The following is a 17,671-nucleotide window of genomic DNA, read 5'->3' as shown; positions in this document are numbered from 1 at the left end:
CAAGCAGAGACTTTTGTGCTGTCTTAGTTCTGAGCACTGTCTGTCACATCTCAGTATCGGGCACTCTGGTGCTTCTTGTCTGAAAGTAGCTGTCTTTTATTCCACATAATCTGGAGAAAGTTTCCCATTTAACATGTGGTTCTGTATGGCTTTGTATGTAATTTCATTCATGCCTAAAAATACCCTTAAATGTGTATTTATTTTTCTGTTTTCTATGCTCTCTGTTTCACTTTTGATGTCCTTACTGGGAATGATGACACAATAAAGGGTTTGGAGTCGATGCTCTTCAATTCATCACCTGTTGTGTGTTGTCTTCATTTTAGCACTCCTCTTTAGTCTCGACTGTGCATCCTTTGATCTTTTTGTATTTCCCTGCTAGTGGTTTATTTTAGCCTTTCAGTTTCTCCTTCTTGTCCATCTCTTCACCTCTCTTTCACCACTGATTCCAACTGACAGTGCCTGCCATTTGCTTTTCCCTGGTGAAATCTCTTTTATTGAAATTGGGAATCTTTCCTTTTGTGCTGTTTGGATCTATTAGTGGAGTCTTTCCCACCCCTAAGATTAAATAGTCTGTGGGATGGTGTTCTTACTTTATAATTAAGTCCAATTGATCATCCTCCCCTATATAGAAGATGTAATGGAAAACTTTACCTGAACCAATTCCTGTCATTGTCCCCCTCACCCCACACTTATCTCTGTAATAAACAAGGCAGAGTTTTTTAGTAGTAGTGGTAGTAGTGTGGCCAAAATATCTGCTGTGGTATTTGTGCTGGCACATGCAACTTCATGTAGACAAAAAACCTATTCCACTCAACCTTATGAAACTTCAGCAGGAATTTTCTTAACTTCAGGATTAAATTAATATCCTGTACAAACAGGAATTTGGAGCTTTACAAACTGAAGGCATGGCCTTGCTCTAGGAAGTATAAAGTGATAAAGTATAAATTATTAACATTTATAAAGTATAAATGTTAAGGGCTGGTAAAAAGCCCTGTTTAAAGCAAGCAATCTAATGAACAGCTGCTCTGATCTTGGACAGATTTTTCAGGAATTACTTAGTGCTCATGGTGACCAGTAGGATTTATTTAATGATGGTGTAAACAAAACATAAAATTCTGAATAAAGATATCTAGAAACCACATATGCTACAGATTCAGCAGTGCTGAAAGTGATAGCTGCTGGTCAGGATTTATGCCAGCTCTCTTTTTATGTTTACAGTTTTCCTGATGGACGTGTCTAGAATTATCTAGCAGTGCACTTTTCTGGAATAAGTGGAGGCCAAAAACGGGATAGACTCCACTGAAATTGTGACACCCAGCTTTATAGGTTTGGTTCAACATTCTTGTGAAGATGTAAGAAGAGGTTCTCTGGTCCTTTTTCTTAGAGTTTATTGTTAGCAGCCAAAGATGAGGTATTTTTAGGCTAGTACTTATTTCTCAAAAAATGCTTTCAACCTTGCAAAGTTGGTTTATATATAAATAAACTCCTCCATGCATTCCCATCTGGTAACTTAAAATCTTCAGATTTGTTCACTGAAGCATGCTTCCTTTCCATCTCCCTCACCAATTTCCCTGCTGCAGAGCGCTGAAATTGGAACAGTCTGCTAGCTTTGTGTCCCCAGTGACACATCCTTTTCTCTCTACCCTAGTCCAATCTAAATTGGATCCTTCCCTAGGAGTGCAGAGAAATGAGGGGCAAATAGGCTGAGTGATGCCACACTGGAAGCTGTATTCAGAGCAGATGTAACAAAGCAGTGAGAGTCTCATTTTTATGCCCAGTTTCTGTCTGAATCTGCTGTGCTTGAGGTTCTCATGGCTGCAGTATGTTAAACCTTTCCTAAGGAACAACCTCGTGTCCCTTCTGAGCCACTGCTCAGACCTGAGATTGCCTTGGCTGCAGAGCTGCTGGGATTTTGTCTTGCTGTGAATAATTCCTGTCAAGGGCAGTTGCTAAGAGCCAGTCAGTCCATGTTATGTGTTTCATGCTCAGCATTACAGCTGAACCTCTCTGTGTTTCCTCTTTTGCCTGCATGACTTTGACCATATGACTTTTTAACTGAGCTTTCAGTGCAAGTTTGAGTGCAGAAGGTGGAGCTCAGTTTGGGTTGGGATTTTTTATGGCCATTAACTTTTTGTCTAAAAATGGGAACTCGGGAGTTATGGGATCCCTTATGTTATATGTTGCACCCAGTGTATAGTCTGTCTTCCTCACCCAATATTTTTGGGCTGTGTTGGGTGTTGAGCAAACGTTGCAGCAAAATATGGAAATATGCAAATTGGAATGGAAATATGCAAACTCTCGGTGCTTAACTATTAAAACTTTTGTGGTGTTGTACCATCTTTCCAGGAGAAATGTGTAAGAACATCACTGCATGCTGCATTGCCCTGCCAGTGTCTTCCCTTCTCAGCAGAAGGCTTGTGGAGAAACCCCTAAAAAGGGAACAGAACATAATGAAACTATCAGGATACAACTTTCTCCTTTAGGTAGCCTTTTGTACTTTCCATACAGAAGAGACAAACAAAAAAGAAGGTGTTGGGGGTAGGGCACCTGGCTGTGAGGAAAGGTCTGTGGGTTCACCTCCCATGGAACTTAAGTGTGGCACTGCACGCTCTGGCCTTGCTTGGAAAATGGACTGCAGGGCACAAAAGGGACTATTGTAAATGCAGGTGAACCCTATGGGAAGAAATGACCATGTCTGACTCAATTCAGAAGGCTGAATGATTTCTTTATTATAACTATGCTAAAATACATTAATATACTATATAAAAGGAGGATACTAAAACTACATACTACTTTCTCTAATTATATCTCTAACTCAACTCGTGACCCTCTCTGAGAGCCCAGTCCCAGGTGGGTTGAATTGGCCATCAGGCTCAAACCATCCTCACCAGAATCCAATCAAGCACTCACTCCAGGTAAACAATTATCCAAACACATTCCACATGGGAAAAACAAGGAGCAGAAACAGAAACCGTTTTGTCTTTCATTTCTCTCTGTGCACCTCTATGAAACTCCTGAGGGAGAGAACTGTGCTTGCCACAAGGGACCACAGGTGAGGCAAGAAGTCTTAATGGCAACAGGAAGTATTTAACCTCTTTGTATCAACTGTGCATCATTGTAAAAGTGAATCCAAAGATGCTGAGACAATGGCTGAGCCTTTGCACGACCTCGAGGAAAGCAGGTAATGAAACATTTTATTTGGTGTATGGAGGCAGGAAGGAAGAAGGTCCACAGGGTCTTGAAGTATGTTTGGGGGTGATCTGAAGTATCTTTTCAGCCAGTACCTAATCCATGTGTGATACAAAGCTCCCAGCTTTCTCCTTAAAGAAAGAAGTGACAAGTCAAGGGACAGCAGGTTACTTGGGAGTGGGCATTGTTCTCTTGCTGTTTAGATGGACTTTGAAAGCACTGGTTGCTTGCAGGGCATTAAAACAGCTTTTCCTTCTAAAGCTCTGCTTCAGAAATGATCAGTGTTTGAGAAATGTGATGGAGGTGGCTTGCACATTCCTCATTGCAACGTGGCAAGTCTAGAGAGACAGCCAGCACAGTTTTGTTTGTTTTTCTGAGACATTTCCAGCATTGCTTGGACTCTGGGATGAGGAGTACAAGGAAAGGGCAAGATTGTGTTACCAGGTCCTAAGACAGGAGTGAAAAACTCCCAGATTTCTTTGGATGTATCATCCTATCTTTGGCTGTATTTGACTACAGTTTTCTCTGTAAGTCGTTGGCTCATGTTACAGAGACTCTAGTCCAGCCTGTGACTTTTCACTGAATAGGCACTGATTAAATTCCAAAGGATCTTGTACATGTTTGGAAAGGTTATCTCTGCATGCAGAGCAAGCACCTCATAGTGCTGGGATCCCCCTCATAGCAGGGGAGGCCAGCCTTTGATTTACCCATATGTAGCTAAGCCTTCACATGAGAGAACAAATCCTGCACTGGTTAAATGTTTCTTTAGAGTAACTGAGCTAACAATCTGGCTTAGGTTTCTTACAGTGTATTAAGTTATTAAAAACTAATTTTGTAAGCAAACAGCTTTTGGTTTGACTCAGTTTTACTTCAGAATAATCTATCTGGGTGTAATATTTGCTCATATTGATACTCAAATATTAATTTCAACTATGTTTTACAGCATAGCCAGGGTGCCCTATAAGGTGTCCTGTAAGGAAATCTAAGGTTATTGTAATTTAAAAAGCCAGAGGATGTTGATAAGCCTGATATTAAAATGAAAAAAAAAAATCCAGTGGTGATCAGTAAAAATATATTTTGCCTAATCTTAGTTGAAATGTGGGGATCATCTCTGCTTGCTCATGTGCAATGATGAGTGTTTTAATTGTTCCTCTTTTTATCCTTTGACACTAAATCTGAGGAAAATATATTTTGTTTATTTTTGTCAGTTATCTAGTAATTGGAAGTGAATCTAGTTTGAAAGAAGCATTTAATTTTCTTGCTTCTATTCAGGATGAGGTGAAACAATGTGAGTTTTGCTGTGGCTTTTAAGGCAGCGGGAAATCACAGAGTTGTGTTTAGTATCAGCTGAGTGGTTTGCTTCAGCACCAAAAAACTCAGAATATGCTTTGAGGCACTGTGCTATTGCTTCAGTTGTGTTCTGCAAAGACCAAGCACATGCCCTCATGCCTTTCACTGTCCAGGGCAGAAGCTTTTTTTTGGGGGGAGGAGTGTGTGTGAATATTCTGGGAAACAGCATCCTCTGTGGTTAGTGCTGCCCAAGTGCTCTGTGTTTTTAGGCCAGGTGTGCTGAGATTGCACAGTCTCTGGGCTGGCTGATGCCTGCTCCCCTCCCAGATGACTTTTCTCCCCCAGAGAGGTTAACAGGCTGCTCTGCTCTGCAGGGCATGACAGAAGCTGCTCCTGGCCCTCCCTGCATCAGCAGAATGGGGCTGCAGATGCTCAAAGGCTGCTGTGCTTAGGCAGTGCTCAAACACTCCACAGGAATGGCATCAGGCTGTGTCAGGGGAGATTTAGGTTGGATTTAGAAAAATGTTCTTCCCCAAGAGGGTGGCTGGGCACTGGAACAGCTTTCCCAGGGTAGTGGTCGCAGCACCAGCCTGAGAGAGCTCAAGAAGCATTTGGACAGTGCTGCCAAGCACAGGGTGTGACTCCTGGGGTGTCCTGGGCAGGGCCAGGAGCTGGACTCGGTGATCCTCGAGGGTCCCTTTGTTAGAAATGAAAATTTGTCCAGCCAAATTAATATGAAAAAATCAAATATTTATTTTGCAATCAGATTCTATCTAGCCAGCCACAAGGAAAGAACAGAGCTGAGCCCGGGGTCGGCCATGGGTGTGCAACAAGGAGTCAGCCTCAGCAGAGGTTTTCCTCTGTGCCCACACACCTCCATCCTGGCACAAGTGGTTTTTATAGGGAAAATTCCACCTGAGGCCAAGATTTTAGCAATCAGTCTTTTCTTCTATTCAGAGTCAATATGTTAATAAGATTCTCTTTTTTGGTGATGAGGGAGAACAATTCAGTGTCTGGAGTTTGTTGAATTCCTTGATGAAATTTAGGGAAGGCTGCATTCACATGGATCTGTCTGAGGATTTCCATGATGTCCATCTCGGCTCATTTATGCCATGATCAGCACTTGGGGTTTTTGTATCTCCCCAGACATGGCCCATCCCCATCTCCTGGTGAGCTGCACCTTCTTACTTGTAAATTAGTTTCTAATATACACCCAGTCTCGCCTGCGAGGGTGGGGGGGAAATCCTAATACAAACGTGTATACTCTAACAAATATTCAATATCACACATATCATATTAGAAATGGCACGAATTATATCTACTACACATAACACCTTCCAGCTGAGCATATCCTGTGGTTATGTGTGTGCAAAGATACACCTGCCTGTAGCTGTGAAACCCTAAGATAGAAAATGTAATGTGTCACTCACCCATTTCTGTGGGGTACTTACAGCATCCACAGAAATTGCCTTCATGGTACCAAGGCACAATGGGGTAAATTGTTGTTTTGGGGCTCCTTATATGAAAAGCTAAATACCTCCATTTGTGAGTCCATAGCACTTCACACCTTCATGCACAAGTGTGCTTTCCATGGCTCCAGAGGCTGGTCCTGGTGGCCTTGGCTGCAGCCCTGCCATGCTGAACTTTATGTGCTTCCTCTCAGCAATTCCATGCAAATCTGGTTTTTCAACCTCTAGCCACATAGGAAATGCAACGAGTTATGGTAATAGCCTGTCTGAAAGTTGGTGTAAATGGCTTGCTTGCCATCACACAGGTATTGTAAATGCAGGTGAACCCAGTGGAAAGGAATGACCATGTCTGACTCAATTCAGAAGGCTAAATGATTTCTTTATTATAACTATGCTAAAATACATTAATATACTATATAAAAAGGAAGATACAAAAATTACATACTACTTTCTCTGACTCTGATTCTAACACAACTCGTGACCCTCTCTGAGAGTCCAGCCCCAGGTGGGTTGGATTGGATTGGGTTGGCCATCAGGCTCAAACCATCCTCACCTGAATCCAACCAAGCACTCACCCCAGGTAAACAATTCTCCAAACACATTCCACATAGGAAAAACAAGGAGCAGAAATAGAAATTGTTTTCTCTTTCATTTCTCTCTGTGAAATATGCTTGCCACACACAGGTACTTTGTAGTGAAGCCTCCTGGCATACTAATGCAGCAAGCAATTACTTGAATCTTATAAAATCATCTTTCTTTTCCCACTTCTGACTCATACGGAAGGCAGCTCCTCAACAGAGTGGAAAAGGACAAGCAGGCAGCAGAGTCTCCTTGGCCACCTGACTCTGCCTTCCTCCTCACACAGACATATCTCATATGCAGAATGAGGCAGAGCCCCTGGGGGAAAAATAGCATCTAATCACAGCACTGGGAGCAGAGTGTTTGTGCACGCAGGTGCTGGTGCGAGGTCACAGCCTCCAATTTGTGTTCTATTTCTGAAGCGTGGAGTACTCAAATGACATTTTTTCCTTCCCTCTTCCCCTCCTGCCTCCCAAACCTTGTTTATTATATGTCTAACTACTCAAGGCCTGATGATGCTGTTATCTTTATTCGTAAGTTGGTGAGAAGAAAAGATAGAAGCTAGGCCTAAGCTACAGTCAGGATTTTATTAGCTTACCAACTCTGCTTACAAGGGAGGATTACAAGTGACCATTTTGCTAGAGGGTGAAAAGCCTTTTGGCTGAGCCCAAGCAAATGCAAGTCCTGAGCTGCAGCTCTCCAGGTGATAACTTTGCTGTTGGTTGGAAGGTAATACTTGTTAAGTCCCCCTTATTATCCTGCTGAGATAAAGCTGAGGTTTTATGTAAATAAGTCTAAGAGGGAAAGTATTTTAAAGTAAAGTCTTAGTGTTTAAAACTGTAAGAATTTTACCACTGTGTGTGATATGTGTAATTTAAAAAACTATTGCACTACATCCATGGATAGATGGATGCAAGAGTGGGGGTTGCCCCACAGCCTAGGAAGCATGGGGCTTGTCTTACACAAACTAGAGTGTGCCCTACACCTCCCCAGAGTTCCTCCATTTCTCAGAGCTTAAGGTTGAAAGTAATTAGAGATAGTTCCCAAAGATTAGGACCATTCCCTCTATTTTCCATTCATTGGAGTGTGATAACCATTTTAGATCGGGTAGCTGAAGTCTGGCATCAGTCTCTGTCTGTTCTGTGCTAACATTTTCCTGGGTTTCTCCCAGACTCTTTAAACATCATCAATCCCAGGAAAATCCAACAAGGATATGTGCTTGGATCAGAACTCTGCTGGACTGAAATATTAAACGATGACCATTCATAGCACTGATAGAAACAGGTAATTTTTTGTTGGATAGAAATACTCATGCCTCAGAGCTCAGGGATTCCATGAGCTACTGATGCCAGCTAGGCTTTGGTAAATTCTGGGCTTGGGCATTTAGGTCAAACCTCTTTTTCTGCTGTCTAAAATAGTTGCTTTCCACAGTTCATGCATATGGCCAGCTTTCCTTTCATTCAGTAAAGCACTGTGTAGCAATTAAAAATATCACAATAGCTTTAGGGTTTTTCATGGTCTCTGCATATTATTCTCTATGCAAAGATCTCTGCAAACTCTTCAGGGCTTTCTGGGGAAGGAGGTGAGATTTTTTTTTTTACAGGTCTGTAGTCTAAACTGCCATATGAATATTTTATCTTATATATAAACACCACTATTTGCCATAAAGAGCTCAACAACTAAAGTAGTATTTGCTGTGTGCCCTTTTGAGGTAATCTTTGCTGCTTGGCTCAGTTCTTTAGAGTACAAGTGTTCTTCCTTCTTTGCAATGTTTTTGTGTCCATAAAGGGCAAGAAAGGTTGTGTTTATTTTTACCCATTTGGAAAGGGATAAAGCTTAGATCAGATCTGGGACTTGAGTTCAGCACTTGAGTAGCAACACTTACAAAGGCTGATGGAGACAAGTGAAATTGGATTTTGTTATCTTGTGTTAAAGGCTCTGGCATGCTCATATCTTTAAAGCATTAAAAGCTAAATGTCCTCAGATTCAATATCCTTTAGGCAGGAGAAATGCTAATGTGAATGTTAGCTAGAAGCCTATTTTGCTATGAAACTCCATGAACTCGTTGAAAATGTTTTTCCAAAACCTTAAAGCTATTAATACCTTGACTAAGAAATTTGTTTGGAGATATTACTGCACTTTGATGATGCATTTTTAATAACCCTGCCTAGGAAAGAGAATATTGGCTCGTTTATACAGCCTCAAGTGGGTCGATAAGTGTGTAACAGATGCATGTGACATGTTGGAAAACCACTGACAGAACAATAGCCAAGGTCACTCCTTGTCATGTCTGCAGCGTGTGGCAGAGCTGCAGAGCCAGAACTCCTTCTCCTGCTCCTTCCAGACAGGAGAAATGTGAGCTCCTCCTCACAGAGCCATGCATAAATGGGTTGCCTTCAGAAGAGGAGGACTAGGTGGCAGGAGCTGGTTACTATGGCTATATGCATTGCTCACTCAAACGAGGAACCAAGCCAGCAATCACTGTATATATTAGCTATATTTGTACATGAAGGAAGCTCACAGCCAGCAGCTGTGTGAAGGTGTCGTGATGAAAATCCAACTTGGCTCATGCCAGTAAAGGACTTGGTGACTTTCATGCCTTTAAAGCAGCAAAATCCAGTGGGATCAGGTCCTTTGTCCTCCTTAAAGCCTTTGCTTTGCTCTACAGAAAAGTTTCTTCTTTTCTGTGCCCCTAGAGATCATAGAACAGCCCATGTAGGAAGGGACTTGGAAGGATCATCTGGTCCAGCAGTTTTTTGGGAAAGGGAGCCTAGGTGGGATTGTATAGAATCTGGTTCAATCACATCCCACAACTTTCCAGCAATGGGGTCCCTGGGGTGGAAATGGCATGTCATGATTCTGGCTTGGAAACAAGGGAGGTGCTAGCAAGCCTGGGCTCTGGGATACAGAACATGACAAAAACAATTCCTAACTCTGTTGGCTTCATAGTCCAGCCTGCAGCCAGCTACTGACTTGTTGGGCTGTCCTTGGAGCCATTCCCCTTTATCAAATGACATTAGAAATCATCAGTAAAGACAAAAGCAGCTGTAGGTGGTGAGGCATCTGTAGCACAACCACAGCCTTATTTTTGTTGCTTACAAATTTAAAGCCTTTCCTTTTTGAAGCTAGAGTTTCTGCAGGGTACCTAGCAAATTTTGTTGCAGGGTGGCTGTCAGAGGGGGCCATTGGCTTTTCCCTTTATCCACTGCTGCACAGAGAGGTAAATATTTGATAAGTGAGGGGTTAAGCCAAGGCTGTAACCACCAAAAGGCTTGCTGAAAGACTTGTTCCTGTCTCCAGTGCCCAGATTTTCATGCAAGTGGGAGCAGTGGACTTGGATTACTTGCAGGTAATTTGTAGCACACAGCCCAAGCTGATGGAGCACTTCTATTACCTGCTGTCACTTGTAATTAATTCACTGTTAGGGCTGAAGAGGGTTTTGCACTTCAAATAGGGGCTGGATCTTTAATCCCAATGGAAAATAGAGCATATTTGCTGCAGATGTAAAAACTTCCCTTTTAAAAATGAATTAGGTTGTTGCAGTCTACAAATATTTTAATTAGAGTTCAAATTAATTAAAAACTGTCATTTAAAGAATTAAGCGCTTGCAGGTTTTACAGAGTTTGGAACGATCTTAATGGAATAAAAAGACACTTGGAACTTTCCATATAATTAAAAATAATTGAAATCCTCTGCCTGCATGTATGTGAATAAATCAGCTAATAATTAAGCTAAGTAATTAGCAGTGGCTGTATTTAATGTTACATCTACAGTATAGCCTAAAAAAATTTAACTAGTTCCACTATGAAACTGGAAATAATGTGACTTACCATCATCATTCTGCAGTGGCTGGGGTGTCACTGTTATGGGAGAGAACACCCAGACTTTCACTGGTGGATTAGCTCTGTCACTTAGCTTTAGCCTTGGAAGGTTAAATGGCTCAATGGTTGACTGGTTTGCCTGTTTCTGCTTGAAATGCCCCCATGCCATGAGACCTTGCCTGCTACTGGGAACGAGGGAGAACCACAGAGAACATTTGGTGCTCGTAGCATCCCTCCAGCATTTCATTCTAGGTGTTCTCCCTTTAGAGAGCAAAAGGGCATAACCCATATTAAAAGCCAAACCCATGTGGAACAGGCTTCAGTCAGGCTAACCTGCTGCCAGCCTCCTCAGAGTTTGGTGGCTGCTGGTTGTCTTGTGCTTCTCCAGTGGCTCTGCCCTTAAAATATCATCCTGCTCCTCCAGAAATCTTGTACAGGAGCCCAGCTGGTGCCTCTTGTTCAGGCTCCACACAGACATTTTGAAATAGGAACTTCCTGAAGGGGAGGGGGGAAAAAAAATCCAGCCAGATAAAATGAATGAATGCTAGTGATTACTCATTCAATTAATCCAGAAAGGTGGAATCAGCTCTAAGAAGGCTCACAGGAATACAAACAGATGCTTTAGTCACAATCTGTCCTCACTGTGCCACAACATGAAGGCTTTTTGAAGACTGCATGTTTCTTATTTCAATTCAATTGGGTTTCTTTTGATCTCTTAATTTCCTGGATTAGTGATGCTTGGTTGGAGGCTATTGGAGGCAACATCATTGTCATATTCTTAACTGTTATTCTGTCCTTGATATTTTACTTCAAGCTGAGTACAGAAATGCTGGGCTGGGTTTACTTAGATTGGCTGATCAGAAATACCAGTGATGTGGGAGTATGGTATATATCCTCTCTGTATTTGCATTTTTAATATTAATGATCTGTTCTTATCATCAGTTCACACAGAATTTTTAGCTTTTCCTTTATTTAGGGACTTTAATCCTTTATGGCTAGGAAGATATTCTCTTAGCAAGTACTGATTTTTTTTTTTTTTTTTAAATATTTGAGAAGAATATCAAGAAACTGATAAACATGGCAAGTGCTGAATCTTGTCAATTTTGTCAGTGCTTAATATCTTTTGTCAGGTTGCAGCAGCAACCAAGGTGAAGGTGCCCACACTGTTGTTGCATTGAGAGTTTTTTTTGGGGGGAGGAAGAGGATGTCTTTGAAACAAATCTCTGTTGGGGATATCTTTGAAACAAATCTCTGCCAGCTATTCTTTTTTGCCCATATCTGGTTGTTTTGGTTTGTAAAAGTGGAGCCACAAGCAAAGAGGTCTGTGGTGTTCTCCTTCTGGCACGAAGTGCAGGAAAAGGTGTGAAGGGAGATCACAGGTTACCTCCTGCCCATCTTGTCCTTAGGTGAGGGCAGGGAGAGAAGGGAGGTGACACTGAGGAAAACCAAACGCTCTGAATTTGCTCAGATGTGGCTGAATGAGTGGTTTGGATTCCCTTGGAATGCCCCCAAACACTTGTTAGCATTGGGAAACACACATAATATGATTATCTGCAGGTGCTTTTATTAAGAGCTCTGGGAATCAGGGGTACAGACCTCGAGCTGAACGTATTTTATATTCTATCATCACATAACTCACATATTAATTATTAAACTTATATTGTTCTATTGTACATATTGACATGAGTTTCTCGTGATCTTTCTTAATTCACTGACCACAGTTTCTCATGATTATTCTTATGATTAAACAGCAATTATATTTCATTACTAAACAATCATCACATCTAACAATTTTATCAATTATCATGTACTAGCTACTCAGTGCAGTTCTAGCAAGTACGAGTTCTCCATGTGCTTAGGGTGTTTATTTTTCCAGGGCCTACTAAGCTTATTTTTCCTTTTAACCCTTAATCCCCATGATTTTAAAAACCCTTTTACTATCACACTGAGCTCCCCGTGCTCAGCTCCTCGTTGGAGCTGGGCAGTGGGACACAGGCAGAAACCCCATCCAGCGAGGCAGTACAGTGCCAAAATACCTTTCTACTGCTAATAGCCCTGCACTTCTGCTTGTGATAACAGTGCCAGAGACACTTCCAGGAGATAACAGGGTTATGGCAGGCGTTGCTGAGTCTGTCTGAAGGCACTCAGGCTGCCCATTTTCCATGCCCTGACTTTATCAGTGATTCAGGGTCAGGGGTGTGGAGCTGATCTCAGCAGAGCCCCGTGTGACATGTCACACGTTGTCACTGCTAACAAGCAGGCTGTGGTATCACCAATAGGGATGAGTGTAGAAGGTTCTGCTTCATTTGTCCTTTTGGAACCTCCTCCCACAAGCTTCATATTTTTTTAAAACTCTCCTTAAAACACGTCTTGAATCTGCAAAGACTGTGTCCTTTCTGGTTAGGGAAATATTTGGGTTTGAACTTCAAACTTCATGCATATGCTATGAAAAAATCAGTAAGTCCTGAGAAAGCACAATATGAGCCACTGCGATGGCAAGGTAAAAAAGAAGAAGGTTTATTTTTTTTTTACCCTAACCTTTATACTTTTCTAAAGGTGACAGTGGATTGGAGAGTGAATGGACCACCTCTCCAAAGACATTGGACAAACTACTAGTACATTAATTTCTTCTACTCCCATAAAGGAATGCAAAACAATATGTTGTTTATATAAAATGTGTGGGAAAGTTTTCTAACAGAATGTAAACTCAGAAGGCTTTAGAAAATCTTAAGAATCAGGGCGACAAAGTCCTGTCTGCATTGCATGAGTATGGGACAGAATGGTGCCTTCTACTTAAATGTCATTTGGTTTATTATTTCTGGAGAATGACCATGAACACACTGCCTTGAAGCATGAAGGTGTGTCAGTAATGGATAAAGGCAGGCATCCAGGCTCTGCAGGCAATCCAGTGGAAATCACCTGGACTTTAGATCTGCAGCTCCTTCTCTGTTGTTCTGGTGCACATTTGGGTGGTGACAACAGGGGAGATTTTTCTGCTCTGGAAAATCCCTGTTCATCAACTGCAGTACAAAAAGAACAAGAGTCTACCAAGACCATGTTGCTTGAGAGACAAGAGGTAGAATGATCCAACTCAAAAAATACAGCTTCCTTTTCTTTTTTAATATAGCATTTTCATGCCCAAAATTAGCCTATATTTTTCTCAAAGTTCTGTATTAGATTTTTCTAGTTAGCCTCCTGCTGTAAGTTTGGATCCTCAGAAAAGCATCAGGTTGATTTTTAAATCATGATATACCTTTTTCTACGGCTACATAAACAAAAATGTTATTTTGTTGTACTTGTTGCAAGAGTTATGAACCTGCTGGTGAGAAGTTACTGTGGGACATAACTCCAAATCCAAGGTTTTCTGCTGAGTGAGTTTTGATGAAAATGAGCCACTCAGCTGGGCTGATGATCTTGTCAAATGAGTTCTTTAGTGTTTTCATGCTGCTGAGGTACTGGTGTTTAAAGTGAAGCTTCAGAGGGGCCCGGTGAGGCAGGACATGTGTTCCCTTCCTTTTTTACAGCAATCTAGCTTTGCATCATAATGCTGGATACGTTAATATTTTCTTCCCTTTTTCTTTTCTAGACCATTGGGTGAGACTGAAGTGCCTATAGCTACATATGTGGCACATACTTTAGCTTTATGCAAGAAGCCTCAAGTACATGATTTGAATTTTTTTTTTTGTTCCATCTCCTTCATTATTTTTTTTCCTGTAAAGACAAAGTGTGTATTTCAGTTATAAAAATATACATATATGTATAAATAAAAATATATTTAAAATCAACTTGAATAGGGTTAATTCTGCAGGTCTCCAAGGAAAAGGCTGTTTCATCTGGTATCGAGCTCCAAGTGTGGAGCATCACAGCTGGGAGGGGAGAGGTTTAGAAAATAAACATGTTTTCTATTTATAAGTCTATATATGTATAGATATATTTAGATAGACACACAGATGTATAAATATATGTGTGTCTCTCCTATACATACACTTATATGCACACCCTAGCCAGTCACTCCAGAATGTTGCTGTTGGAGAGAAGGATGTCATGTCCATTTTTGGAGGTGTTTAAATTCAGCTGACAAAAAGCTTCAAATCATTAGGCCATGTGAGAAGCACAGACTTGTGCTTTTTCAGGCAGAAGGTAATACTCCTGGAAATAGATTTTTCTTTAAAAACTGGCCTTAATATTTCAAGAAGCTTTGCTGACTGAATTTTCAGCAGAGGTGATCAGCCCAGTGTATCTGTATTTGGAAAGAAATTATATTTTGTTGTTGCTTACAGAATGTAAATGCTGAGAAATTCACATTCCTTCCTGCAGTGTTTTCCTGCTATTTAGCATCATGCCAATCACATTTGGTTTATTCTGTCAGAACTTGCAAAGTTAATAAAGTATCCCCATGACAATTGTTTCACCAATTAAACTGTCTCTGCATGTTTTAGTGTAGTTTGCAGTTGGCATAAGGTAAACAGAAGATAGCAAACAATCCTTGACTGCAAGTCGAGTTATGACTCATAGAGTTACAGAAGCGAAAAACTGAAAAATCACAAAACCTCCTGTGTCTGAAAGGGCATAAATATTTTACTTCTTTCTCCCTCAGCTCCTCTGAAAAATAAGCTTCCACAGCAGCAAAGCCAGAAAATCAGCAAGGACTGTACCCACCCCTACCCATACCTGAAGGGCAGGCTCTGAATCCTTGAAGATGAAGTATAAAAAAGGCCAAAAAAAGGCAAGTTGTCTTGCAGGGGCTTGGCACCAGGAGCTAGAATATGTTGTGTCTGAAGACCTAGGAGTATTTTAGGACAGCGCTGCCTATTGAAATGGAAATGTGGTTTTCAGGCTGCTTGAGCAGACAGAGTGCATCATAGTCAGAGGCTGAAGTAGGCTAATGAAGTAGGCTGTCTTTGAAGTCAGATTGCATAATACAAACCCCAGAGAGACCCTTAGATTTCTTTTTTACCTTGCATTGATCAAGACTAAAATACTTCTGCTATTAACTTCAGAAATGTTTAATGGAATTGGTGGTGGAACTAGGGTAATTCCAATGACGTGCTATGCAAACAAATGCTTCATTAATGAATACTCAAAAGATTAACCTGAACTGTCTACATGAATTATTGAGTGCTTTTAACCCCCTGCCTTCCCCCAGTGGTTCTGTATTGTAAATGTAGGCAAACCCAATGGGAAGAAATGACTGTGTGTGACTCAATTCAGAAGGCTGAATGATTTCTTTATTATAACTATGCTAAAATACATTAATATACTGTATAAAAGGAAGATACTAAAACTACATACTACTTTCTCTGACTCTATCTGACTCTAACACAACTCGTGACCCTCTCTGAGCCCAGCCCCAGGTGGGTTGGATTGGATTGGATTGGATTGGATTGGATTGGATTGGATTGGATTGGATTGGATTGGATTGGATTGGATTGGCCATCAGGCTCAAACCATCCTCACCAGAATCCAACCAAGCACTCACCCCAGGTAAACAATTATCCAAACACATTCCATATGAGAAAAACAAAGAGCAAAAGTAGAAATTGTTTTCTCTTTCCTTTCTCTCTGTGCACCTCACTATCCTGAGAGGGAGAGAAATGTGCTTGCCACAGTTATGGATAATGCAGAGTAGTTTAAGGTGGGGTGGGGTTGGGGAGGGAAACCCAAAACTCACTAATGGCAATTAGGCTGTGTGATAGTTGGGAAAGGATGCACAGCAATTCTCAAAACATGCCATTAATCTCTGATCTGATGGGCAGGGTGAGATGCTCAAGATCATTGGAGACTGAAAACTTCCAACAGAGGGCATTGGTGGAGTGGGGGATGTGGTCAAATCTGGAGAAAGAAGAGTGACGAGCCACATGACAAAATCCTTCTTTCCTTCCCTGATACATCTCCAGAGCCGAAGAACCAAGACCATTTATTTAACTAGTCTCCTTTTTCATATTCTTATTTTTCTTAGGGCTGTGAGTCAGTCTCAGATTGATTTATCAGCGCTGTTAATCTGCTCTCAAAAGGCTGTCAGCTTCACTCCCAGAAGCCAAGCTCTCCCATTAGAAACCTGACCTGTTTAAACGTTCTTAAGATACCGTAATGATTGAATGTCAGCAGGGGAGAGGCAGCAGTGACAGCTCTGAAATGTTTCTTGTCCCGGGCCGGGTTAGTGCTGCTGCATCCCTGAGCTCTGTGCTTGGCATGGGATGAGAGGCTGAGGGATGGGCACTGCCAAGCTGGGAAAATCAGCTACACCCTTGTGGTTTAGTGGGTTAATGCTCTGCACTCCCTGCTGACCCCACACTGCTCAAAATGGGAAGAGGTGTCAGGGATTTGCATGTTGATAGCAATAGATCACGGATTACAGTGGCTTAAAAGCCATTTAAAATATTTTTGGTGGCTTAGGAATTGTTTCACCAGGCGTATCTGTGTGAAAGCAAATGCTTTCCGTGGAGAGATTTAAATTTGCCTTCTGCTGTCACACCACACAGTAGCTGTCAGCAAGGAATTAATGGAGGGAAAGTCTTTAAAATGATGATGCTGAAAGGAAGGTGAGGAGATGCTCCTGGTGCCTCCTCAGGCTGCAGGTACGTGTGTCCCTGGGCGAGCACAGGCACTGCAGCAGGGGGAGCACAAAGGCTGGCAGAGACCTGAAAAGCTCCAGTCTAATAATGGGAATCTAGCTGTCATAAACACAATTTCAATGTACTATTCAGTGCCAATTTTCTCATCCTTAAGAGACGTAGCAGAGCGCAACTATTTTAAAATCTAAGTTTCTCTCCCCCTCCAATTTCACTTTGGGCCATCAACGGCTTGAGGAATTAAACCATAAATCTTCAGAAGAAAAAAATAAATCACTTGTACAGAGTGGGCCTGGCTTTGCTTGGGTATACAATGTTAGCACCTTTCTTCTCCTGAAATTATTCCTAGGTGGATGAATTTTATCATCCAAATAAGTCATTTTGGTTCTTTTCCATTTGTTTTTAAAATAGAGACTGCAGCAGCAGCAGGGACCAGTGACCAAAAAAAGGCCTCTGAGGTAAACCACAGGTTCTCAGTGCCTTTAGATGCATCTTGTGGAGCAATAGCCTTCCTGCCTTTTTTATAGAGCAAACCAGAGGATCCTGACTCCAAAGACGTTTTCTCCAAGGATCTGTGTCTTAAACTGGTGTCTTTCTCCTCCATTGATCTTGCTTTTCATGAGTGACAAGTTATTACACTAAACATTTTATTAAGAGTAGTATCAGGGCCAGCTTTTGTCAAAGGCTAGCTGGCTGGTTGATCTTTTTTGCCTAAGAAAATAGAGAGGGGTCATGACTGAACTTTTTACAG

General features: G+C 41.5%; 1 protein-coding gene across 2 annotated transcripts in view; it reads left to right on the top strand.

The window, feature by feature from the left end:
* The first annotated feature begins 286 nt into the window (after positions 1-286).
* Positions 287-17,671, top strand: part of MYH15 (myosin heavy chain 15) — a 67,408-nt gene continuing 50,023 nt past the window's right edge. For both annotated transcript variants that reach the window (XM_085589075.1, XM_085589078.1), the window contains exon 1: positions 287-3,181. The gene's annotated coding sequence lies outside the window, so the exon portion shown is untranslated. The remainder of the gene's footprint in view (positions 3,182-17,671) is intronic.

This window comes from Lonchura striata, chromosome 1 (assembly GCF_050655825.1).
Source record: "Lonchura striata isolate lonStrDom1 chromosome 1, ASM5065582v1, whole genome shotgun sequence".
In the NCBI taxonomy this organism is placed as follows: Eukaryota; Metazoa; Chordata; class Aves; order Passeriformes; family Estrildidae; genus Lonchura; species Lonchura striata.
This window is presented reverse-complemented; position numbering and strand designations above follow the sequence as displayed.